Source organism: Scyliorhinus torazame, chromosome 8 (assembly GCF_047496885.1).
Source record: "Scyliorhinus torazame isolate Kashiwa2021f chromosome 8, sScyTor2.1, whole genome shotgun sequence".
In the NCBI taxonomy this organism is placed as follows: Eukaryota; Metazoa; Chordata; class Chondrichthyes; order Carcharhiniformes; family Scyliorhinidae; genus Scyliorhinus; species Scyliorhinus torazame.
The window spans coordinates 125,501,618-125,528,882 of record NC_092714.1 but is presented as its reverse complement, the minus strand read 5'-3'; the positions used below and the strand labels follow the sequence as shown (position 1 = coordinate 125,528,882).

General features: G+C 49.4%; 1 protein-coding gene across 4 annotated transcripts in view; it reads right to left on the bottom strand.

Moving 5' to 3' along the window:
• reps2 (RALBP1 associated Eps domain containing 2) overlaps positions 1–27,265 on the bottom strand; it is a 319,465-nt gene that overhangs the window by 220,899 nt on the left and 71,301 nt on the right. The window lies entirely within an intron of this gene.

Below are 27,265 nucleotides of genomic sequence, written 5' to 3'. Positions count from 1 at the left end.
AAGATGCGCCAGGCACTCACTGGTTTTAGAACAATAAAGCAGTTCTTTACTGCAGCAGAAAGAGAGAGACTTCCGATGTCAAGGTTTAACCACTTCTGCCCAGCTCTCTCAGAAGCATCACACATGATTGTTGTCAGCCAGAACACCGTCCCTGGCCAACCCACAGGTTTCCAGCCAGCCAATCAAACAGACTTCCTCCAAAGCTGGTTCTTAAGATTCCCTCGGCGCGGATGAGTCTGTTTTCTCCTCTCTAAAAAACAAATCCTGGATCTCACTGCCCTGACTTGCAGGTTGCCTCAGCTTAACTCCACTGCTTAAAGGCACATTCCGATTATGAGTCAACAAGCCAAATAATAAAATTAAGTAAAATAATTGGGAACAAAGGGAAATCAAAAGGAAGGACTCCAACATGCCTTCCCCCTTAAGAGGGTCGAAACATAATTGCAAGGACATTACTGGGGTAGGAGCAGTGTTACTACAGGATATGAGGCGGGAATAAAGAGGCCAGTGGGATACTTTTCAAAAATACCAGGGTACGTGACGCAAAACACTCAACCATTCACACTTCCTTGCCTACTAGCTAGGTTTCCCCAAGTCATATATCTGCTACTTATCAACATTTAAACCCGTGATAATGTCTCCGCAATAATATTGTCCTTTCCAGGAAAATGACAATTTAAAAATATATATATTTTTATTCTTTTTCACATTTTCTCCCAAATTTACACTCAACAATACAATCAGTATCATGTCAATCCCCATATTAATAATAACAATCCCATCCTCCCACCAACCCCCCAAACAGCAGCCCGCATGTTAACATAAACAAATGACAAAAAGGAATCAGGAATCACCCATAGTCACAATTAACACATACAGTCCCCCCGCCTCCAACACTCCAAACCCGCCCCCTCCCATTGTTCGATGTAATCCAAATCTCGAAAGTGCTTAATGAATAACGGCCATGAATTGTAGAACCCCTCCATCCTTCCCCTCAGTTCAAATTTGACCTTCTCAAGAGTCAAGATTTCCAGCAGGTCCCCTCCGCCATGCCAGGGCACAGGGTGGAGAGGTTGATCGCCATCCCAACAGGAACTTCCTTCAGGCGATCAACGAAGCGAAGGCTACAACATCTGCCGTCGCACCCGTTTCCAACCCCAGCTGGTCCGACACCCCGAATATGGCCTCCCGAAGGCCCGGATCCAGTTTCATGTGCACCACTTTAGAGATTACCCTAAAAACCTCCTTCCAGTAATCCTCCAGCTTTGGACAGGACCAAAACATATGAACGTCGTTGCGCCCGCCCCTCCCCCCCCCTCCGGCAATGTTCATACACATCATCTACCCTCTCAAAAAGCCGGCTCATCCTCGCCCTTGTGAGGTGTGCTCTATACACCACCTTTAGTTGCATCAGCCCCAAACCTGCACATGAGGTGGAGGCGTTCACCCTCTGGAGCACTTCACAACAGAACCCCTCCTCCATATCCTCTCCCAACTCTTCCTCCCTCTTTGCCATGATCTCTTCCAGCATCACCTTCTTCTCTTCCAAAATAGTCCCATAAACCGCCGACACTACCCCCTTCTCCAGGCGTCAGCACCTCCTCCAGCAATGTGGACGCCGGCTCTACCGGGAAGCTCTGTATCTCCTTTCTGGCAAAGTCTCGAACCTGCATGTATCTAAATATTTCCCCCTGCTCCAGACCATACTTCGCTCCTAGCTCCTTCAATCCTGCAAACCGACCCCCAAGAAACAAATCTTTTGCTGTCCTAATTCATTTCTCCTCTCAGCTCCGAAAACTTCCATCCCACTTCCCTGGCTCAAATCTATGGTTCCCCCGAGTCAGCATTTCCCTTGACCCTGCCCCCAACCCGAAGTGCTGGCGAAACTGCCTCCAAATTCTCAACGAAGATATTACTACCGGACTCACTGATTATTTGCCCGGGGCCCTCGGTAGCGGCGCTGTTGCTAGCGCTTTCAATCCCGACCCCCTACACAAACTCTCCTCCATTCTGACCCACTGGGAGTCAACCCCTCTGACCCAGCTCCGTACCTTCTCCACATTCGTCGTCCAGTAATAATACATCAGGTTCGGAAGACCCAAACCCCCTGCTTGCCTTCCCCTCTGTAGCAGCACCTTTCTAACTCTGTCCACGAAAATGTACAATTTTAACATCGGAAGGTTGCAACAATAAACCCTTACGGAATAATCTTGCGTTCGGAGTTTAAAATTTTTCTATAAACGCAAACGCTTTGTTTATTGTCAGACTGGACATATGCTTCAAAATGCTAGCAGGAATGCGAAGGCTTCCTTCTCAACGGTGGAGTACTTTCTTTGGCACGCAAAAATCTTTTTGAAACGTATCCCACCGGCCCCATTATTCTTGCCTCGTCACCCTGTCGTAACACTGCTTCTATCCCCAGGTCACTAGCGCCTGGGTCTATTTTAAAAGGTTAAGAAAAACTCGGAGTGTTCAACACTGGTTTGGTTACCAGCATGGCCCTCAATTTCTGTTTGGCATTCTGTGGACCATACTATTTTTCTTGTTTCCACAATGTACACAACATGTATTGGATGCCTCTGGCTGAGCCAGTTTCTTTGTGTTCAGTCGATACGAAGCAGTTTTATCAGGTTGGTGGGACCAACGTATAAATCATGTTCAGTTAGTGTAGTGCACCCAGGTGTGCTCCTACAAATCTCCTTGTTCTTTTGCAGTATCCTCATAAGATATTTTTGTTGCCCTTCGTTTAGATAAGCAAACTCAGTATGTAACTGTTCTAGAGGTTATTCATGAAGGCCTTGTCTTCTTAACCTTGCCCTCACCTGAGGTGTGGTAATCCTCAGGTTTAATCACCATCAGTCAGCTCTCCTCCTCAAGGGGGAATGCAACCTATGATCATCTGGGAATATGGCGACTTTACCTTTACATTATTGCCATATTTGCTAGTCATACCACAGGTGGGTCACTCTGTAAACTGTCAAAATCTTTGCCGACCTCACTCTTACTACCTCAGTCCTCTTCCACTACTAGTCCCACCTACACACTGGTTCCTTTCTATCTTCTCCCCTACAATGATATTTTTTAACATATTTATGTGGCATAATCGGTTCTTCTTCCTGAAGTCCGGAGTATCTATTAGTTAAGTCACCTTACTCACCCTGCTAACTATCTTAATGGGGCCACTGAATTTCACTTTCAGAGGTTCATCCAGCAAAGGCAACAATACCAGTACCTCATCTCCAGCTTGGAATGTTCTGGACCTGGCACGTTTGTCTGCCCACATTCTCATTTTTTCCCCCAAAACTTTTAAATGCTCTTGGGCTATCGGACAAGCTCCTGTGAGTCTTTCGAATGACCAGCAATGCCTGTACACCTTGGGCCATCATGGGACTCCCTCTCTGGGTCCCTCCATGGCCTGATGGGTGGCCGGGTCCTCAGTGTATCAGGCGGGGTCCGGAACTTGGTCCACTGCCTCGAGCATTTGCTGACGCTACTGTTGCCGCCGTCCCCGGCGCCTGACCGTCTGACCTAGCAACAGCACCACTAGGGCAAGTTCTGCTGGGTCCAATATCCCTTCTATAGAGTTCAATATTGGTAAGGCATTGGGAAAGGGTTAGACTGACAAAACAGCGGTGACTCCCAACGCAGGACCGTCCATTCCCCATTGAACACGCCCTACCCCCAACGCAGAATGCCCTGCCCACGCACTGCCGACCGCAGCATGCTCCCCTTACCGGACCCCACACGCCGTATCTTGGACATCCGCTCATAACATCACCTGGACCGGGTGCTGGTCCCATTCCCATGGCACTCATCCACCCTCCGGACGTGGACATGTCGCCCGGAGATGTGTCCCATCCCCAGGGCATTCGAATGTTGGCTGCTGCGTGCCAAGTGTTGCCTCCCGCAGTGTTCAAGCACAGTGTCCAGGCAGCACAGTCTGATTCGGATGTGAGGTAATGACTCCCACATGCTCCTTGGCCCGCCCACTCACGGGAATCCACTTGGGTTGTATGAAGTGCTCACTTAACCATGATTGCCAATTCCCTATTAGCAATAGCCTTCAGTCGCACGGCAGGAGGCCTTGGCAGTCGGTAGGGTTATGGGTGGTCGATGGGGCAGACGGGCAGGAACATTGATTTCCCCTGGAACGGATACACATGATCCAGGGGTTGATATGGTGATGCCACGTGGGGTTCTCTCCCCCCCCCCCGCCTCACAAACGCCTCCGTCCTACCCTCCCATGGCTGCCCACTCCTGCGAAGGTTCCCCCTTCCTCCAGCCGGGGTTCCCATCCCCCAGCCAAGGGTCCCCCACACCCTGCGGAGCACTGGGTGGCAATCAGTGTGCCACCGGGCTCTTTGTCTGTGAGCAAAGATGGCTACTCACCTCCTTGGCTCCCCACAGAAGTCCTTCTGCCGGGACCTCAGTTCTTAAAAAGGAGTACTAATCGGCGCCAGCGTGAGCACTTGCTGGGGAGGCCGATGAATGACAGGAGGCCATTGGATATGGGGGGATTCCAGTTAATTGTACGGAAATCCCGATTTCACCTACGGGAGCGGGTCAGTTGAATCGCAAATTGTTTGGCGCCTAGTGCGGTGCTCGTTTTTACCCTCTCCCGCTGTTCACCGGCCTCGTTTCGGGTAAACAAGAGTGCAACGAGGCTGGAGAATCATGGCCATAATATTATGGAAACGCAACCAGCTCGAGCACCAACTCGTTGTCAGTTTTAGGGATGAAATTACTCCTTGTCTTACCACTGAGCCAATCTGTTTCTTTACTTTAGGAGGTAATGGGTGAGGAAACATTTTGGGTACATATAAAAATATTGGTTTTGCTTCAGGGCTATGATACTGTTTTCAGCTTTCCCAACCCTGTAATGAACCTCTGGAATTCTGCTCTGAAGCCTTCTAATCGACTTTCACCATATTTTTTACATTCTGTGAATTAGGTTCAATTCCAAACATGCCTTCCGACCCAGCAGAGGTTGGTTTAGCACAGAGGGCTAATGCAGAAAAATGCCAGCCGCCTAGGTTCAATTCCCATACTGGCCTCCCCGAACAGGCGGCGGAATGTGGTGCCTAGGGGCTTTTCACAGTAACTTCATTGAAGCCTACTTGTGACAATAAGCGATTCGTATTATTGTGAATTATGTAAAATGTTTTTTAGAATTGTTTTAAATTTAGAGTACCCAATTATTTTAAGCCAATCCTACCCTGCACATTTTTGGGTTTTTGGGGTGACACTCACGCAGGCACGAAGAGAATGTTCAAACTCCACATGGGCAGTGACCCAGGGCTGGGATCGAACCCGGGTCCTCGGCGCCATGAGGAAGCAGTGCCAATCACTGCACCTCCGTGCCGTCCCTAAAATAAAGTTAATTAGTAAACAGAAGTAAAAGACAGTTGAGCATAAGGGAAGTAATTTGAAGCGTGGCAATACAGATCGGTCATATAGAATGTGTCTCCTGTAATATGTGGGAAGTCGTGGACACTACTGATGTTCTAGACAATCATATGTGACTCAGCAGTTGGAGCACAGTTTCTGTGCAATCAGTGTCTTGCTAAAGTGTGTTTTGTGATCTTCTACCAGAATATTTGCATTATAGCAATTTCCTCTTAATTCTTTAAATCCCAATGCCTTGTAAATCTTCAACTTCATTAGTTCTGTTTCCATTAAAAAAATTCTTGTCATTAAGTGTTCTGCCCATTTTTACTTCTATGACATGCTGCCTAAAAATCCTTCCTCTTTTTACACCAATGGAATTGTGTGTCCTTTCCAGGACACTTCCTGCATCCATGTCTTTCTCTGCCGCACCAGCAGCAGCTTGCAGCCACAAATTGCTTTTCTTGCCGCATGTCTCGCCTTCTAATTTCCCCTTTATGTCTGATGAATTCAACTGTATCTGTTACCTTGGGATTCGAGCTCTCTTTCTGAATACCGATCGGCTTTGTCTCCTGGTTCTCGGTTTGTCAACTTAATTGAATCACGTTTGGCGGTGTGAAGTCATCTCAGGACTGCATCATCCACTCAGCTAACAACTATTCTGTCCCAAATTAGCTCCCCTTTCAGACTACCATACTCGCAGTCTTTAATTGGAACAAGTCATTAATAAATGTGTTAGTGTTTTTGTCATGTCTCTCGATACATTTACTGAACTTTGCGCATTCAACAATGATGTTCTTGTGAAGATTGAAATATATGTCACTAATGCATTAATAACCTCAGCGTATGTGGCTTTATCCAATTGATCCACTGGAAAGTAGGATGTTATCTGCACAGTCACCCTTTGCGTACTAATGTGCAGTGACCTGCTCACAGTCTGCCTTCGCTGCAAGACCCAACGCAGTGTGAAATGGTGGGCGCGATCTTATGGAAATGTTTCTGAGGCATCAGAGAAGGGAGAGGCCATAAACTCATCACAATTATGCTGATTATTCAGAAACAGGAGGTGCCACTTCCCATAACATGTAATGACTCCCTATGAACCATATGTGCCTTTACTTGTCCAATATTAGGCTAATTGTTACCATATACCTGTTGGAAGCAATCTACATTATACAAAGACTTTGTTTCAAGAGAGTATTCCATCACACCCCTTGTGACTTCCGACTTGTGCCTTGAAGTTGGAGGACAGGCTTTGGGGAGTCAACTGAGTTACTCGCCACAGAATTTGAGCCTTTCATGTGTTCTTGTAGCCACAGTATTTATATGGCTAGTCCTGTACAGTTTCTGGTCAATAGGATGTTGATAAAGAAAATGGTTCAGTTTGCATGGCAGGCAAAAACTAGGGATCATAAATATAAGACAATCACTAATGAATCCAATAAGGAATTCAGGAGAAATTTTTGCTTTAAAACACAGTACGTGGAACCTGACACCAAAAAGCATAGCGAGGCAAATTGCATATATGTATTAAATGTGAAACTAGGGAGGTACATGAGTGATAAAGGAATGTGGTCAATGGGGTTTGATGAGGTTGAGTCAGAGCAGGTTTGTGCAGAGCGTAAACACTGACACAGGCTGTTGGGCTGAATGACTGGCTTCTATGCTGTAAATTGTACGCGATCAGCTGGTAATAAATCTTGGCTTCATTAACAATGTATTTGAAATTTTAGTGCACCCTGAACATCACGCTTTCAAAATGCAAGTTTAAAACAAAGGCACTCAAAATTAGTGAGCAAGAGAAAGCAAACTGCCACGTTTGTAGAACTTTAAGAAATCTTGCCAAAGTGTCTTAATTACACTACAAGTCCTGTGTATTCCTGCCTTCATTACTTCTTGCAAGAAGCAAAGTACAATTGTGTCACTTGCATCTGCGCTCATGTAGAAAGAAATTTGCAAGAAAAGTAGAGCTAAATATATTCACGTCTCTTTTATACTGCACTGAAAGGTGCTACATGACCCATATGTTATTTTTAGTTGTGCTCTTGCATAAGCAGGTGTGGGGAAAATATTGAAACTCATGATGCTGTTTTCTGCCAAGGTTTAACGTCAACTTTGTCTTTTGACTATTCTAAAAGAGCTGCGGTGATATTAAAGGTTCCATGTGAATCCATCTAACTACATACGAGCAGAAGACCACCCTATTCTGCACACAACCTCTCATCCCAAACTGTGGATCTCCCAAAAACAAAAATGATAGCTCTGCTAATTCTGGCAAATAAAAAAGTTGTAAGCTATAAATTGGCAGCAATTTAATCTGTTTTGCTGCAATGTAATTTTTTTTTGTTACAAATAAGCAATTTCATTTGCAACATACTTGTATGAAGTGGCTATTACTGGAATTTATCATCAATAAAGACAAGTAATGCAGTGAGTACCCTATATAAATCATCCAGTCGGTCGGTGGTTCACCACAATTGGAGTTAATGATTGCTATTCCTCCTGAAAAATCAACCCAAACCATCCAGAACCTATGCTTCCCAAAAACTACCTGGTCTACCCACACCACTAAATGAGACAGAGCTAAATTTCAAAACTGCTGTCTTAGAGTGGGCTTAAAAAGGGGGTGGGGGGGGGGGGGGAGAAATGCTTTATTTTTGCATTAGCCATCGATTCAAGAACAAATAGAGCTAATCGAGGACCTTGGTGATCAGTGGAACCAACAGTGCATCTCATTGACTTCTTACGGATTTAAGGATTGAGAACGAAACAATGCCTTTGTCATAATATCCACCCATGTATACAATGAGATGCGGACAGGCAGCGATTGAAACACAGGATAACCAATGAACACACACGACACATAACAACCAATCACCAGACAGGACACCACCACTATAAAGCACACAGGGCATTAAGACTCTCCCTCTCTCTACAGGACACAGCTACTGAGATAGTAAGAGTGCACAAGCCAGTGAGCACTATCACCATGAGGTAGGGAGTTAGTCTGGTCAAGCCAGTAGGAGGTTATCAGTTAGATTGATAGAGTGTCAGCAGACTATATACAGCAATCAGGATGTTCAATAAAACAGTGTTGGATCATCTCCTGTGTCAGAAGCCTGTTTCCAGTTTCACAGCATCCAGTTGCAGTCAACGTTGAACCAACTTACCGAACACATCATGGTACCAGAATGCTATTAAGCCTAACGAACCTACCTCGAGTGCATCTTCCACGACCAGCAAGCAGCCATCCAGTGGCATGGAAAGGATCCAGCCTCCTTCACAACTCTGGATCTCCGGCAACCTCGGCGCCAACTGGAAAGTCTTCAAACAAAAGTTCCTCTTGTACATCGAGGCCTCCAACCTCGAGGCAGCATCGGATGCCAGAAAGATCGCGCTGTTCCTGTCGACTGCGGGGGATCACGCCATCCACATCTATAACTCGCTTACGTTTGCCGATGGCGAAGACAAGACAAAGTTAAAACAGTTCTGCTGAAATTCGACAGCCACTGCGACATTGAGGTGAATGAAAGCTTTGAATGGTAAATCTTCCAACAGAGGCTTCAGGGTAAGGATGAACCTTTTCAGTCCTTCTTGACCCATCTCCGCATCCTCGCGCAGTCATGTAATTATGACTCGACGACTGATTCCATGATCCGGGATCAGATCGTTTTCGGGGTCCCGTCCGACTCCCTGCGGGAGCAGCTGCTCAAAATCAAACATTTGACCCTCTCCGTCGCCATCAAAACGTGCGTTGTCCTTGAGCATGCCAGAAATCGTTACTCCCGCATCAGGGCGGCAGAAACTGCAAAACTGGCCTCCCACGAGGCAGAAAGGGTGCAGGCCATAGCGAAAATGCAAGGCCTGAGCATCGAGGAAAGTGGCCGCTTAACGCGCTTTTCTCGGGTCCCCACGCATGCGCGCCACGGCCGGGTGGACGATGAGGCTGAAGACCCTGAGGCACATGCATGAACGTCGGCTGACCGCACTGCGCATGCATGGTGGCACACAGAAGGTGCTGACGTCAACGTCATGACGTGTCCGAATTGTGGCTCCGCCCATTTAAAGCGGCAATGTCCAGCCAAAGACAGGCGATGTCTACACTGGAAAGCCTGGCCACTACGCGGCCTTCTGCAGGTCCGCTCCACCGAACAACAGCCAGCGATCCCAGCTGCAGCACAGGCGTGTCCGCTGCATACAACAAGGCATGCAGGATTCTGATCCAGACAGCCCAACCGACCCCGATGCTGACTGCCTCGAGTCTCCTTATCGGGTGGGCATCATCACCACACGCGAGTTGGTCTCTACCGTGCCTGCCATCCGCTTTTCGATCCTCAGTGTGAATCCTGACGACGAGTGGTGTGCCGTCATCACGGTCAACCAGTCTCGCAGCCGATTTAAATTGGACACTGACGCGTCTGTGAACCTCATATCAGAATCCGACACCAACCTAGCATTCTTCCACCAGCCTGCCAGCTCCTTGACTACAATGGTAATGCCATAGCTGCCAGTGGATCGTGTCAGCTAGGTGTCTCTCACAAAGAAGTCAAGGCGACGTTGAGATTCGAGATCGTCCGGCCTGACAAGGCATCCCTGCTCGGTGCTCGCGCATGCAAACTCCTAAATCTGGTACAGCGAGTTCATGCCACGTCCTCGACACCGGCGACGGCCTTGCCCAATGCGAATCTCCAGGCTGAGATAGACGACATTCTCACACAATACCACAGTGTGTTTGATGGGATGGGCATGCTCCCATATCGCTACAAGATATTGCTCAAGCCGAATGTCACCCCAGTCAACCATGCACCACGCCGGGTGCCGGCTCCTCTCAAGGATCGTCTGAAAACGCAGCTACGAGAGCTCCAAGACCAGGGCATCATCTCAAAGGTCACGGAACCCACTGACTAGGTCAGTTCCATGGTCTGCGTCAAGAAACCCTCTGGCGAACTCCGCACTTGCATTGATCCCAAAGACCTGAATCGCAACATCATGCGAGAGCATTACCCGATCCCAAAGCGTGAAGAATTAACCTGTGAGTGGCTCACGTCAAATTCTTTACCAAGCTGGATGCCTCCCATGGCTTCTGGCAAATTCAGCTGGACAAGTCCAGTCGGAAGCTGTGCACTTTTAACACTCTGTTCGGCAGGTATTGCTACAACCGCATGCCTTTTGGTATCATATATCAGCTTCCGAAGTATTTCATCGCATAATGGAGCAAATGATGGAGGGCATCGAGGGGGTGCGAGTCTATGTGGACGATGTGATCATCTGGTCCATGACGCCAGAGGATCACATTGCTCACCTCAAACAGGTTTTCCAGAGGATTCATGAAAATGGCCTCCAGCTCAACAGGGCCAAATGCTCGTTTGGGCGGTCCGCTATCAAGTTTTTAGGTGACCACATTTCACCGCAAGGTGTGCAACCTGACGCCAACAAGGTGCTGGCAATCAATGCCATGAAGACACCAGAAGTCAAATAGGCGGTCCTCCGCTTCCTCGGGATGGCAAATTTTCTCGGAAAATTCATTCCCAACATGGCATCCCACACCACGGCCGTCCGACATCTCGTTAAAAAGTCAACAGTGTTCCAGTGGCTTGCCGCACATCAAGCGGAGTGGCTTGAACTGAAGGCGAAGCTCACCACAGCCCCAGTACTGGCGTTCTTTGACCCAACCAAGGATACCAAGATATCCACAGACGCAAGCCAGGACGGCATTGGGGCGGTGCTCCTCCAGCGAGACGATTCCTCGTCCTGGGCTCCAGTGGCATATGCCTCCAGGGCCATGACTCCGACCGAACAACGGTATGCCCAGATCGAAAAGGAGTGTCTGGGTCTCCTGACAGGAATAGTGACGTTTCATGACTATGTATACGGTCTGCCGAAGCTCACGGTGGAAACAGACCACAGGCCTTTAGTCTACATAATCCAGAAGGATTTAAATGACATGACACCTCGGCTGCAGCGAATTCTTCTTCGTCTCCGCCGATATGACTTCGAACTCGTCTATACACCGGGCATGGAGCTGATCGTCGCGGATGCCCTATCCCGATCCATCACCATACCATGTGAACCGGGCGACTTAATTCGCCACATCGAGGCACAGGTACAGTTGTGTGCCAGCAACCTCCCAGCCACTGATGAACGAGTTGTGCAGATACACGAAGAAACTGCCAAAGATCCTCTACTGCAGCGCGTGATACAATACCTTGCCCATGGCTGTCAGTGCCCCCAGTTCTTCAACGTTAAGGACGAGTTAACAGTTGTCGAGGGGTTCCTTCTTAAACTAGATAGAATCGTCATTCCCCAAAGCATGCAAGCCATGGTGCTCAGACAGATCCAGGAGGGTCACCTCGGGGTCGAACAATGTCGATGCAGAGCTCGGCAGGCAGTCTACTGGCCTGGCATCAGCCAGGACATTGCCAATCCGGTCCTCAACTGCACAACATGCCAGAAGTTTCAACCAGCTCAGCCCAGGGAAACACTGCAACAGCACAAGATCGTGACTTCTCCGTGGTCCAAAGTGGGGATAGACCTCTTTCATGCAAATGGGCGTGATTACGTGCTCTTGGTCGACTACTTTTCCAGCTACCCGGAAGTGGTGAAACTGTCGGACCTCACGTCCAAGTCAGTGATTAAAGCCTGCAAAGAGACGTTTGCCAGGCACGGCATACCACTCACAGTAATGAGTGACAACGACCCCTGTTTCTACAGCCAAGAGTGGTCCGACTTTGAACGATCCTACCACTTCAGTCACATCACATCCAGTTCCCATTACCCGCAATCAAACGGGAAGGCCGAAAAAGGGGTCCATATTGTCAAGCGGTTGCTGTGCAAGGCTGCAGACTCAGCCTCGGACTTCAACCTGGCGCTGTTGGCATACAGGGCAACCCCTCTGTCGACTGGTTTGTCTCCGGCACAGCTGATCATGAACCGCAACCTGAGGACGACGGTTCCAGCCATCCATGTTCCAGACCTTGACCGCCTCAAGGTGCTGCAGAAAATGCAGCGATCCAGGGACCAGCAGAAGATCACGTATGATGCTCATGCCAAGGATCTACCTGCGCTGGCTCCAGACGATGTTGTTCGCGTCCAGTTGCCTGAGGGAGGTTGGTCAGTCCCAGCTATTGTCGTCAGGCAGGCTGCTCCCAGGTCCCTCGTTGTCCAAATGGCTGATGGCTCCATTCTACGGCGCAACAGGAGGGCGCTGCGCAAAGTTCCCTGCCCACCACCTGGCCGCACTTCTCCGCATGTCATCATGCCTCCTCCGGACATCTCGCACCACGAGGCCACCGATCTGGCAGCGATCCCGCCTCTCCATAAGGCCACCGACATGGCAGCAATCCCACCTGTCCAGGTGCCGGCGTCCCCCCCTCCACCTCTGAGGCGATCAACAAGAATTTGTCGCCCACCACAAAGACTGAATCTATAGACTTAAATATTGTAAATTTTGTTCAGTTTGCTCTGTATCTGCACGATAGACACCTTCCCATGTACATATGTTCATTCACTCACCACTTGTATATAATCATGCATGTATATATATCGCCACGTTCCAAAATTTACTTCAAAAAGGGGAGATGTCATAATATCCACTCATGCATATAATGAGATGCAGACAGGCAGTGATTGACACACAGGATAACCAATGAACACGCACGACACATAACAACCAATCACCAGACAGGGCACCACCACTATAAAGCACACAGGGCATTAAGACTCTCTCTCTCTCTACAGGACACAGATACTGAGATAGTAAGAGTGCACAAGCCAGTGAGCGCTATCACCATGAGGTAGAGAGTTAGTTTGGTCAAGCCAGTAGGAGGTTATCAGTTAGATTGATAGAGTGTCAACTCACAGCAGACTATATACAGCAATCAGGAAGTTCAATAAAACAGTGTTGGACCATCTCCTGTGTCAGAAGCCTGTTTCTAGTTTCACTGCATCCAGTTGCAGTCAACTTGAACCAACTTACTTAACACATCAGTCTCCAGAGTTCAATTTGCAAATAGGCCTGGGTAGTAGACTTTTAGTGTAACATGCTGCTGTGCAGAGGGACCTGGGTGTCCCAGTGCACGAGTCGCAAAAAGTTGGTTTACAGATGCAACAGGTGATTAAAAAGGTGAATGGAGTTTTGTCCTTCATTGCTAGAGGGATGGAGGTTAAGACTAGGGAGGTCATGCTGCAACTGTAGAAGGCATTAGTGAGGCCACACCTGGAGTATTGTGTCCAGTTTTGGTCTCCTTACCTGAGAAAGGACGTACTGGCGCTGGAGGATGTGCAGAGGAGACTCACTTGGTTAATCCCATAATTGAGGGGGTTGGATTATGAGGAAAGGTTGAGTAGACTGGGACTGTACTCATCGAAATTTAGAAGGATGCGGGGGGGGGGGATCTTACAGAAACATATAAAATTATGAAAAGAATAGATAGGATAGATGCGGGCAGGTTGTTTCCACTGGTGGGTGAAAGCAGAACTAGGGGGCATAGCCTCAAAATGAGGGGAAGTAGATTTAGGACTGAGTTTAGGCGGAACTTCTTCACCCAAAGGGTTGTGAATCTATGGAATTTCCTGCCCAGTGAAGTAGTTGAGGCTCCTTCATTAAATGTTTTCAAGATAAGGATAGATAGTTTTTTGAAGAATAAAGGGATTAAGGGTTATGGTGTTCGGGCCGGAAAGTGGAGCTGAGTCCACAAAAGATCAGCCATGATCTCATTGAATGGCAGAGCAGGCTCGAAGGGCCAGATGGCCTACTCCTGCTCCTAGTTCTTATGTTCTTATGTAACAACCGTTTATAGGTTATTTTCATATAGTATTCACTGTGGCAAGTTAACAAGGTCAAGAAGTCAATTTGGGACCAACATAGGGCTGAATAAGCCATTTTGCATCCTGCATTTCACAACTACTCAAATGTGTAAATCAAGAATTAGTGTATAATTAGCAACCAGCCAGAAATAGTTGACTGACTAAGAAGCGTGCCTCAATTAAGCTATAGTTGAAGAATTGATTATTATTTAGTGATTGTATTAATAAGGATGTGTTATATGCAAGAGTCTGGAAGTTTGTTTCAAAAGTATTAATTAGTTATTGTAGGAAAGAATGTGCAATTCGACACTATGTGCTGGCTGGAACTTCCCTGGCCTTCATGAGGTTTAGACAAAAAACAAGTAATGGGTGCAGCCTTATACAAAATCAGATCGAAGAAACACTGAACTCCATTTTATCCACCAATGGGACAATGTACAAGGGTGGCTAAATCCAATGAGAGTAATTCAATAATGAAATTCATCAATTGTTAAGTCACAACGGTCCCAATTTGGGATAAGGTAATGGCAATTTAGGGTTTGAAAACTAAGGTCCTGAGAGACATTTTTGTTAGCCATGTACTAGAAGTTCCAAAGGCAGAATTCTGGAAGAAATTACCTTCAACAAGGGAGTTTGAGAGAATTTGCACTTCTCTGGCCAGATCAACCATACTGTGTGAAGAGTCATTGTCATAAAAAGGTGCAGGAGAGTGAGTGGAAGAGACTGACCCTCTGGTGTATGGGCTGAGGGCCAGAAGTGGTCGAAAAAGAGGGAATTAGTCGGTTGGAGCTGGTGTGGCGCCTACGATGCACATGGAGATGGCGGAGGGGCAGGGAGCGACCCTGCCGGCTTAGCGGTCGATGGACCAGCTGATGAGCTTCCTGAATGAGACGATCACGCAGCAACGCAAAGAGAGTCTGGAGGACCTGGCCCGGGCGGTGGATTCGATCAAGGCGGTGGTCGACCACGTGGAAATGAAGCACGCGGCCCAGGGTCAGGCGATCCAGAAGATGGAGGAGGTGGTGGGGGAACACGAGGAGCAGTTCGCCTCGATGGCAGCGGAGATGGGGCTGATGCAGGATCAGCAGAGGCGGTTACAGGAGAAGGTTGAAGACCTGGAGAACCGGTCACGTAGGCAGAACATAAGGATCGTGGGCCTGCCGGAGGGGAGTGAAGTAGCCGATGTTGGCACGTATGTGGGGAGGATGCTGGAGAAGCTGCTTGGAGAGGATACATTTGCACGGCCTTTGGAGGTGGATCGAGCACACAAGGTGCTCGAGGAAGCCCCAGGGGAACGAGCTGCCAAGGGTGATGGTGGTGCGATTGCACCGGTTCCTGGACAAGGAGCAAATTATGAGGTGGGCCAGGCAGACGAGGCGCTGCACCTGGGAGGGCAGTGAAATCCAAGTGTACCTGGAACTGGGTGCAGAGTTGGCCAAGAGGAGAGCGAGCTGCAAGTTCAAAGCGGTCCTCTACAAGAAGGGGGTGAAGTTTGGGCGACTGTAACCGACACATCTGTGGGTGGCCTACGAAGGCCAGGAATTGTACTTTGGATCAGCGAAGGAGGCAGTAGAATTTGTCAGAGACAATGGACTGGCAGGAGAAGGTGGACTTTGAACTTTGGTGGAGATGCTGTGATACTGCTGTTAACTTTATGTTTGGGGCCATTTCTTTCTTTTGCGGCTTCGGGTTTGCTCTTTGTTAGGGGATAGGGGGTTGGTCTCATTGTTTGGGCTTGGAGGGGTTGTTTTAGCTTATTTGCACAAATGTTCGAGCGGGGGGGTGAGGGGGAATCAGTGGGGGGTAGGATGCTAGCCACCATGGGCGGGGGCCGCCAGGCTAGCTGGGCGGGGGGGGGGGCAGAGTGACCCGACCAGGCTGAAGACGTGGAATGTGCGAGGATTGAATGGGCCAGTCAAGAGGACCCGTGTGTTCACGCACTTAAAGCGATTGAAGGCGGATGTGGCCGTGCTACAAGAGACTCACCTGAAGGTAGGGGACCAGGTTAGGCTGAGGAGGGATGGGTTGGGCAAGTATTTCATTCAGGATTGGACTTTAAAATGAAGAGGGTGACGATTTTGGTCAATAAGCGGGTGGAGTTCCAGGTGGTAAATATTGTGGCGGACACTGGGGGGAAGGTATGTTATGGTAAGCGTGAAACTGGAGGGGATGCCGGTGGCGTTGGCAAACATCTATGCTCCGAACTGGGACGGTGTGGAATTTATGAGGCGGGTGCTGGATTGGATTCCTGACCTGGACTCTCGGGGCGGGTGGGGTCTATGGGAATTTGGGAGGTCGAGGGCGAAATAATTTTCATTTTACTCCCATGTGCACAAGGTGTACTCCTGGGTATGTTTCTTTGTGTTGGAAAATACATTGTTGGCTAGGGTGGTGGATGTCGAGTATTCAGCAAGAGTGGTGTCGGACCATGCTCCGCACTTGGTGGATTTACGAGTGAACAAAGGGGGGGCCCAGCCCCTGCAATGGAGGCTGGATGTGGGACTGTCAGTGGAGGAGGAGGTGTGTGAGTGGGTGAGGAAGGCCATCCGGGGATATGGAGAGATTAATGATACTGGGGCGGTGTTGGCAGGTACGGTTTTGGCAGCACTGAAGGCAGTGCTCAGGGGGGTGTTTATCTCGATTCGGGCGCATTGGGAGAAGGCAGAGTGGGTGGAGATAGAAAGGCTACTGGAAGAAATCCTACAGTTGGACAGGAGATATGCAGAGGCCCCGGAGGAAGGGCCGCTAAAGGGACGCCTGAGGTTGCAAATGGAATTTGGGCTGTTATCCACGGGTAAAGTGAGCAGGATGTTAGCGCACCAGTTGAGGAAGTAAGAGGCGCGAGAGAGATTGGGGGTGAATGGGGTGCTTCGGGAGTTTTATAGCAAATTGTATGAGTCGGAACCCCCAGCCGGGGAAGAGGGGATGAGGTGGTTTCTGGGAAGGTTGGAGTTCCCGAAGGTTGGCGAGGAGCTGGTGGAGGGCCCGGTGGCCCAATGGGCTTGTACAAGTACTAGAGAGGCTGGAGGCGATGCAATGGGGCAAGGCCCTTGGTCCGGATGGGTACCCGGTGGAATTTTACAAGATGTTCTCAGGGGTGTTGGGACAGCTGTTGGTAAGGGCCTTCAATGAAGCAAAGGAGTAAGGAGTTAAGAGTGCCCCCCCCCACCCGACATTGCCACAGTCAATCTCACTCATTTAAAAGCGGGATAAGGACCCCGAAAACTGTGGGTCATACAGACCGATCTCCCTGTTAAATGTGGATGCAAAACTACTGCCGAAGATCCCGGCCACAAGGGTCGAAGACTACGTCCCAAGGGTAATAGGGGAGGACCAGACGGGGTTCGTTAAGGGGTGGCATCTGGCGACCAACATTAGGAGGTTGCTTAATGTAATTATGATGCCCCCAGAGGGGCGCGAGGTTGAGATGGTCTTGGCCATGGACGCAGAGAAGGCCTTTGATCGGGTGGAGTGTGATTACTTCTAGGAGGTCCTGGGGCATTTTGGGTTCGGACAGGGCTTTGTGGATTGGGTCCGGTTGCTATAGCAGGCACCGGTGGCGAGTGTGCGGACGAGTCGGGTGAGATCAGACTATTTTAGGTTCCACCGAGGGACGAGGCAGGGATGTCCACTTTCCCCACTGTTGTTTGGGTATCCAGGTGGCGCGTGAGTGGGAGCAGCTGCATAAAGGGGCAGCACGGTAGCATTGTGGATAGCACAATTGCTTCACAGCTCCAGGGTCCCATGTTCGATTCCGGCTTGGGTCACCGTCTGTGTGGAGTCTGGACATCCTCCCAGTGTGTGCGTCGGTTTCCTCCGGGTGCTCCGGTTTCCTCCCACAGTCCAAAGATGTGCAGGTTAGGTGGATTGGCCATGATAAATGGCCCTTAGTGTCCAAAATTGCCCTTAGTGTTGGGTGGGGTTACTGGGTTATGGGGATAGGGTGGAGGTGTTGACCTTGGGTAGGGTGCTCTTTCCAAGAGCCGGTGCAGACTCGATGTGCCAAATGGCCTCCTTCTGCACTGTAAATTCTATAATAAATTGACTTTGGGTCGGTTGGTAGAACAGATGAGGGGGGGGGGGGGACTTTCGGACGTGGGATGCGCTTCCGTTGTCATTGGCGGGGCGGGTTCAGACAGTTAAAATGACGGTCCTCCCGAGGTTTTTGTTGTTTTCCAGAGCCTCCCAATTTTTATCACCAAGGCATTCTTCAAAAAAATGAACGCAGTGATCTCGGGATTTATTTGGGCGGGTAAAACACCACGGGTGAAGAAGGTGCTGCTGGAGTGGGGGTGTGGGATGGGGGATTGGCTCTTCCCAATTTCATTAATTAGTACTGGGCGGCGAAAATAGCGATGGTCAGGAAGTTGGTAGTGGGAGAGGGGTCGGTGTGGGAGCAGGTGGAGGCAGCCTCATGTAAGGACACGAGTATGGGGCCATTGTTAACAGCACCTCTGCCGTTCTTGCCGGCTCGATACTCCACAAGCCCGGTAGTAGTGGCAGCCCTGAGGGTGTGGCACATTGGAGGCAGTACATGGGGTTGGAAGGGACGTCGGTGTGGGCACCGATGTGATAACCACTGGTTCGCTCGGGGGGGCTGGATGGGGGGTTTCGGAAGTGGCAGCGGGCAGAGATGGAGAGGTGGAGAGATTTGGGGATCTGTTTATTGATGAGAGTTTCCTGAGCTTGGAGGAGGAGTTTGAGTTGCCAGGTGGGAATGGGTTCCGGTATTTGCAAGTGAGGGATTTTGTGCGGAGGCAGGTTTCGACCTTCCCGTACCGGGGACTGCAGGATAAGGTGGTGTCGAGAACAGGAGTAGGAAAGGGGAAGGTCCCAGAGATCTATAAGGAGCTGATGGAGTGGGAGGGAGCCCCAATAGGGGAAGTGAAGAGAAGGTGGGAAGAAGAGCTGGGTGGGGAGTTGGAGGTTGGATTATGGGAACAGGCCCTGAGAAATGTTAACACATCCTCGTCATGTGCCAGGCTCAACCTGATACAATTTAAGGTGGTCCACAGAGCACACGTGACTGTGGCCCGGAGGTGCTGGAGGATAGGTGTGGGCGCTGTGCGGGGGGCCCTGCGAATCATGTCCATATGTTTTGGGCATGTCCACGGCTGAGGGGTTTGCTGACAACATGTCAGAAGACTTAAAAGTGAGGGTGCTGCAGAGTCCAGAGGTGGCGATTTTCGGTGTGTCGGAATACCCGGGAACCCAGGGGGCAAGAGAGGCCGATGTCCTGGCCTTTGCCTCCCTGGTGGCCCAGAGATGGATCCTACTAGGATGGAGGGACTCAGAGCCCCCAAAGTCGGGGGTGTGGGTGAGCAATATCGTGGGGTTTCTCAGACTTCTTCGAGAAAAATTAAGCTGTCAGCCAGCAGGGGGGAGGGGGCAGAGGGGTGGGGGGGGTGGGGGGGGAGGCATGGGAGAGACGAGCGAGGGCAAGAGAACCAACGGAGGGGGGGGCTGGGGAAGGTGGCACTGTTTATGTCAGCCATGTTGGCTGGGGGGTGTGATCTGGGTGTTTGTTGGGTATATTGTTGTGTTTTTGTTCCTGTTGAAATATGATGTTTAAAATTTTTAAAGTATAAATGTCTCGATAAAATATTTTCTAAAAAAATAGGGGGAAAAATTACCATCTCTTTGTGCAGTTTCAAAAATGTTAACATTTCCAAAGGCTGTTATTATGTCATTATGAATGCACTTACAACAATATCAACAGGGGTTCAGAGTTCAGGATTGATTGACAGTTTAAAGCGGTTAAATAATTAGCTGTCTTTTGTGTGAGGCATGATTTATATTTTATCTAAGAAATTGAACACTTGAGGAAGTTTAAAAGCTTTGAATCAATTTCAGCAATGGTAGGATTTTTCCACTATCAAGTGTGTGAGTGAATGCTGTATTAGATTGATAGAAGTTTTCGTTTTCCATCTCCACATAGATCCGGAGGTTAACTCATGGTGGGTACTGGGTGAGTAGCTACAAGCATGGCATGCATTGAGTGAGTAGCTATGAGGATGGCATAGAGGTTGGAGGGGCTGTAGAGGGTAAAAGGAACCATGGTGGGGTATGAGGGGTGATGGCTTGAGAGCCTAAACAGCTTCTAAAACAACTAGGATAAAATCCCAGAGTACCAAAGTGGGCCTTCTCACCAGCCAGCCTTGGCACCCGTCTGTCCGTGGCTGCATAAGATCGTCACCCCCAATCTACCGGAGTGAAAATTGGGTTTAAACAAAGGCAGGTCTGCTCGGGCAGGACACTTTCAAATTGAGCTACTCACCACAGGAGCAAAATCCCGGCCCCAAGAAGCAGCCGGGCAGTTCAGCCAGCTCAGTTAAACTGTGGGGTGCCACGGGGTTCGGCCTTGGGCCCCAGCTATTAACAATCTATATTAATGACTTGGATACAAGGCAAGAAGGTTCTTTAGCCAAATTCGCAGATGACACAAAAAAGGTGGGATAACAAGTTGCAATGAGGAAATACGAACCTTCCAAATGGAAATAGATAGGATAGGAAGAGTGGGCCAAAATGTGTCAGATGGAGTTTAACATGGATAAGTGTGAGGTCATGCATTTTGGTTGAAAAAATGGAAAGGCAACTTATTATCCAAATGGGGAGAGACTTCGGGGTGCTCCAATGCAGAGGGATCTGGGATCTGGGTGTCCTCGTGCATGAGTCACAGAAAACGAGCATGCAGGTGCAGCAGATAAGGAAAGCAAATGGAATGTTGGCATTTATAGCAAAAGGAATTGAGTATAAAGGAAAGGAAGTGTTGTTGCAATTACACAAGGCATTGGTAACACCGCACCAGGAGTATCGTGCACAAGTTTTGGTCCCCTTATTTGAGGAAAGATGTAGCAGCATTGGAGGCAGTTCAGAGGTATGGGGTTTGTCATATGAGGAGAGATTGAACAGTTTAGGCCTATACTCTCTAGAGTTCAGAAGAATGAGGGGAGATCAAATCGAGGTGTACCAGATGCTAAAAGGTGTGGATAAAGTAGACGTGGAGCAGATGCTTCCTCTTGTGGGGCATTCTAAAATAAGAGGTCATAATCTTCGAATAAGAGGTAGAAAATTTAAAACAGATTTGAGGAGAAACTACTTCTCCCAAAGGGTTGAGAATCTGTGGAATTCGCTACCCCAGAGTGCAGTGGATGCAGGGACAGTAGCAAATTTGAGGAGGAGTTAGACAGATTTTTAATTGGTAATGGACTGAAGGGTTATGGAGAACAGGCAGGACAGTGGAGGTGAAGGCAGGATGGGATCAGCTATGATCACATTGAGGGTGTTTAGGCCTGGGAGGCTAAATTGCCGACTCCTATTCCTAGGTCATGTGTTCTAGGGAGGATTTTGCAATCCAGCTCTTGGTCTATAGCATTGTAGGTAACTGTTGAGGAATATATCAGCCATGATAGAATGGCAGAGCAGACTCGATGGGTCGAATGGCCTAATTCTTCTCTTATATCTTAAGAACTTATGCCTGTCTCTGAGACCGAATTTGAGCTTCACCCAGGCCTTGATGGCCAAGGAAAGTGTATTCATAATGCAGCAAAAAGGTTAAGTTTCAACCCGCAAATCTTTCCAACACATCCAATGACAGGCAGGAAGGGTGGGAGAGATTCCTGGTCAGGCATGCTGGAGCCTCTACAACTGCTCTGCATAGATCCAGACTACAACATGTAAAAGTGCATGTTGCCATAGCAATTTGGACTTTAGAGTTAAATACCATCAGAATTTCCAATTACAGCACTGTCATGACTCGCCTTAATGAAGACGGATGCAGCTCTGGCTACAGCATTTCATGATGAACAAGATGACAAAACCATTTTCCTTAGCTTTTGAACCCCTTCTCCCTCCAATCTATGGTTCAAGCCTCCACGAGGCTCGTAGAAAAGCTGACAACTGTTAAAGTCCGGCCGACTCCATGAAAATTGAAATAAACTTACAGGAGATCTCATTGAGTTCACAACACTTGTAATTTGCCTCCTTAATAGGAGTGGGTGGGTTACAGACCCTGCTCCTCCCTTTGTGAAAACGGAAGAGGGCAAAAATGGAGGCAGGACCTCTGGGTGCATCTGGAATCATGAAAATCCAACCCAAAAGTTTGATTTTAGCAAGATTCCTCATAACAGGTTGGTTACTTTGCCAGGTGAGAAAGGCAATGGATTAAGATAAGAGTGCAATGCAGGAAGGGTCACACTGGCTGAGAAGTAGGAATAACATGGACTTGAGAGCCAGATGGTTGCTGGTTGCCTCAACAGAAATTGGTCGTTCAGGAGCCATTCTCTCACTTCCTGTTAAAGAGAGAATGGAGCACATGGAAAATAAAGGAACAGGAGTAGGCCATACAGCTCCTCAAACGTGCTCAGTCATTCATTAAGATCATGGCTGAAGTTTGATCCAAAATCCTTTCCCATCCAAACGCCACATCCCTCAAATCCCCCAAAAGGCAAAAAATGATTCACTCAGCTTTGAATGTACACAACGATGGACCATCCACCAAATTCTTGAGTAGAAAATTCCAGAAATTCAAAACCCTCCGAAAGGAAGAAATATCTCCTCACCAGACTCTTAAATGGCCATTCCTTTTCCTTAGATGTACGACCTCTAGTTCTAGACACTCCAGAGAAAAGATACAGCCACTCAAGTGCCTACTCCATCAAGCCCTAATGTCACAAGATTCAATGAGATCACCATTCATTCTTCTAAACTCAAGAGTACAGGCACATTGGGAGAGATTCTCCGCCCCCCCCGCCGGGTCGGAGAATCACCGGGGGCTGGCGTGAATCCCGCCGGTTGCCGAAGTCTCTGGCACCGGATATTTGGCGGGGGCGGGAATCGCGCCGCACCGGTTGGCGGGCCCCCCCGTGCGATTCTCCGGCCCAGATGGGCCGAAGTCCCGCCGCTAAAATGCCTGTCCTGCCGGCGTAGATTAAACCACCTACCTTACCGGCGGGCCAAGGCGGCGCGGGCAGGCTCCGCAGGATCCTAGGGGGCGCGGGGCGATCTGGCCCCGGGGGGTGCCCCCACGGTGGCCTGGCCCGCGATCGGGGCCCACCGATCGCGGGGCGGGCCTGTGCCGTGGGGGCACTCTTTCCCTTCCACCTCCGCCATGGTCTTCACTATGGCGGAGGCGGAAGAGATTCCCTCCAATGCGCATGTGTGGGAATGCCGTCAGCGGCTGCTAGCGTTCCCGCGCATGCGCCGCCCGGAGATATCATTACCGCGCCAGCTGGCGGGGCACCAAAGGCCTTTTCCGCCAGCTGGCGGGGCGGAAATTCGGCCGGCGCCGACCTAGCCCCTTAAGGTTGGGGCTCGGCCCCCAAAGATGCGGAGCATTGGGGCGGCGCGATGCCCGACTGATTTGCGCCGTTTTGGGCGCCAGTCGGCGGACATCGCGCCGTTTCCGGAGAATATCGCCCATTATCTCTCATCTTCGGATAACCCTCACAGCTCAGGAGAACTGATCTGAGGACCTATCAAAATACTCCCCAGGAGGGTCTCACACCCTTGTAACATGTTTAAGGAACAGAACTTCCATTGCATGTTACTAGACAGGAACCAATTTCCACAGAATGCAAATGTAACCCCCAGATCAATGATTTGATGACAATTTTATCCAGCAGCAAGAAATATAAATTAATGACCAGCTCACCAATGGCCACACCTCCAACTGTCATCTTTCTTTCACCCTATTGCACACTCTGTTCCCACCTCACTCTCTCTCTCTCTTTATTTTGTCAATACTCTTCTAGTCAGCACTTCTGAATTTTGTAAGCTTGAAATCTGGAGTCCTACTTCATGTCTACAACCTCAAATGTTGAAATTGTATTGGTCTCCCTCCCTCATCCTTTCCCTCCTTCAACATTATTCAGGCTTTTAAAACTCAAAAGCTTGACATTATCTAATCACTATTTCCCAATTTAATTTGTTGGTTTTTACTCATAGGAGGTACTTGCTCTCGGAACTTGATCTATTACTTTAGGCTTCCAATGCAGGATGGACAGGAGAGTTTGTGAACAGCAGCAATATCTCTGGCACACTATCTCTACATCGTCTTGGTTACCCATGATAGTAGAAGTAATAATAAACCATTCCTGATGTAACCCAATGGAAATGAACTATGTTTCTTTATAATTGGACATAATATAAGAAGCTGACAAGCAATGCCACTCTGGAAGAATAGTTAATGCTTGGCTAGCTTTCAATACATTAAACTAATCTCACCTTCCTTTCACTGCATCACAAGATTCAGAAAATTACTTTCATGCATGAATAGCTTGGAGCGGAACGGAGACAATGGACACTCTGACATTTATCCACCTCTCTTCTGTATTGCCTTTCAGTGTTTGCAAGGATATTGGTGAAACAAAAACTTTTTTTTGCCCAAATGAGGGGTACTCAGCACAGTACATCTCTTCAAATACTACCAAAGGAAAAGTTGCCATGGGAATGCACTCAGCAAAAAACAGTAGGTTAAAAAATTATTATAATTCTACCTCCTATAATTACAAGTTTGTACAATGAACCCGTGGGTGTAGGTTTTGTTGTAACATCGTTTCCAGAAGGGATTTTGCTACTTGCCATATTATTACTTTGACAAGTAACATTTAATCTTCTGCTTAGGGAGTCGTCAGGGTTTCAGATTTCCCTGGTTGAATAAACGTAAACACTGTTTGAAATTATAGCCATGGACCTCTACAGTGCCGAAGGAGGCCAATCGACCCATCAAGTCTGCACCGACCCTCTGAAAGAGCCCTCTACCCAGGCCCTCTCCCCTGCTCTATCCCTGTATCACCACCTAACTTGCACATCTTTGGGCTGTGGGAGGAAACTGGAGCGCCTGGAGGAAACCCACGCACACACGGGGAGAAGGGGAAAACTCTACAGTCACGAAAGCCCAGAATTGAACTCAGGTCCCTGGCGCTGTGAGGCAGCAATGCTAATAACTCTGCCACCGTGCTGCCCCATTACCAGCCACTTCTGTTGCCAATGATGTGGCAAGTCTTTTAGATGTTGATGCACTATCAATTACCACAAAGACGAGAGTAGTGGAATAATCAAGGTTTTATTGAGCAAAGATGTTGTGCCTCCTGTAGCTGGAACCAGAATGGCTGCAGCACCGGTGAGCACACACATTTATACGCCGCCTACTGGGCGGAGCCAGCAGGCAGGGATTTACCCGCACCTCTACTATACGCACAGTGCCGTAATACATGTAATACAACTAGTGATGACTACCACATTCATACCCTGTTAAAAAAAAAAAAAAGAGTCCGGCGGGGGTGGTGGAAAACATTACAAGTTAAGTCTGTTGGGGGCCTTGACCCTCCTCTGCGATCGCCTCAGTCCTGGTGGTGATGTGGGCGCCGGCTTGGTCTCCTGCGACTCCGGGAGCGTGTTGTCCTCATCTTCGTCACCCCTGAGTGGAACCAGTGGAAGGATGAATCCTACTGAGGCGGGGGCAGCGGTGAGGTTCGCTGGAGGGAGGGTGAGTGGCGCAGGGGTGAATGTGGCAACCGGGGCGGGAGAGGGGGGTGGTGTCAGGTCGGGGTCGTGGGTGGGGATCCAGTCAGGTCCTGGAGGGAGACTGTGTCCTGGCGCCTGTCGGGGTGTGCCACATAGGCGTACTGCGGGTTCGCATGTAGGAGGTGGACTTTTTCGACCAAGGGGTCCGACTTATAGTCCGCACATGCTTCCGAAGGAGGACGGGTCCAGGAACTGTCAGCCATGTTGGGAGCGAGACCCCGGAGGTGGACTTCCTGGGGAAGACAAACACGCGTTCATGAGGGGTCTCGTTGGTCGCGATGCAGAGGAGCGATCAGATGGAGTGGAGCGCGTCGGGGAGGACCTCCTGCCAGCGGGAGACCGGGAGATTTTTAGACCGCAGGGCCAGCAGGACGGCCTTCCAGACCGTCCCGTTCTCCCTCTCCACCTGCCCGTTTCCCCGGGGGTTGTAGCTAGTCGTCCTGCTCGAGGCAATGCCCTTGCTGAGCAGGAACTGACGCAACTCATCGCTCATACAAGAGGATCCTCGGTCGCTGTGGATGTAGGTGGGGAGACCGAACAGAGTGAAGATGCTGTGGAGGACTTTATTTACCGTGGCAGAAGTCATATCGGGGCATGGGATGGCAAAAGGGAACCGGGAGTATTCATCAATCACGTTCAGAAAATACATGTTGCGGTCGGTGGAGCGGAGGGACCCTTTGAAGTCCATGCTGAGGTGTTCAAAGGGACGGGAAGCCTTCACCAGGTGCTCTCGATCTGGCCGGTAGAAGTGCGCCTTGCACTCTGCGCAGACCTGGCAGTCTCTGGTGACGGTCCTGACCTCCTCAATGGAGTAGGGCAGGTCGCGGGCCTTGATGAAATGGAAGAACCAGGTGACCCCCGGGTGGCAGAGGTTATAGTGGAGAGCCCGGAGTCGGTCCACTTGTGCGCTGGCACATGTACCGTGGGATAGGGCGCCATTGAGCTTCCCCGGGCGATACAAGATCTCATAGTTATAGGTGGAGAGCTTGATCCTCCACCTCAAGATCTTGTCATTTTTGATCTTGCCCGCTGTGTATTATTAAACATAAAGGCACCCCATCAGGGAAAAACTGTGGACTGAATGAGTGGGCGGGCCTTGTCTGCATAATTAGCGACCCACTGGGCGTAATATGAGAAAAACCCCAGGCATCGTTTCAGGGCCTTGGGGCAGTGGGAGTTCCATGAGGGGGCGCATGCGGTCGGGGTCGGGCCCTAGGTCTCCATTTTCCACGACATAGCCAAGGATGGCTAAGTGGTTGGTGCAGAACACGCATTTCTCCTTATTGTATGTGAGATTAAGGACTTTGGCGGTCTGGAGGAATTTTTGGAGGTTTGCGTCGTGGTCCCTCTGATCGTGGCCGCAGATGGTGACGTTATCTAGGTACGGGAAGGTGGCCCGCAGCCCGTACTGGTCAACCATTTGGTCCATCTCGCGCTGGAAGACCGAGCCCCCATTAGTGACACCGAAAGGAACCCTCAGGAAGTGATAGAGGCAGCCATCTGCTTCGAATGCAGTGTATTGGCGGTCCTCCGGGCGGATGGGGAGCTG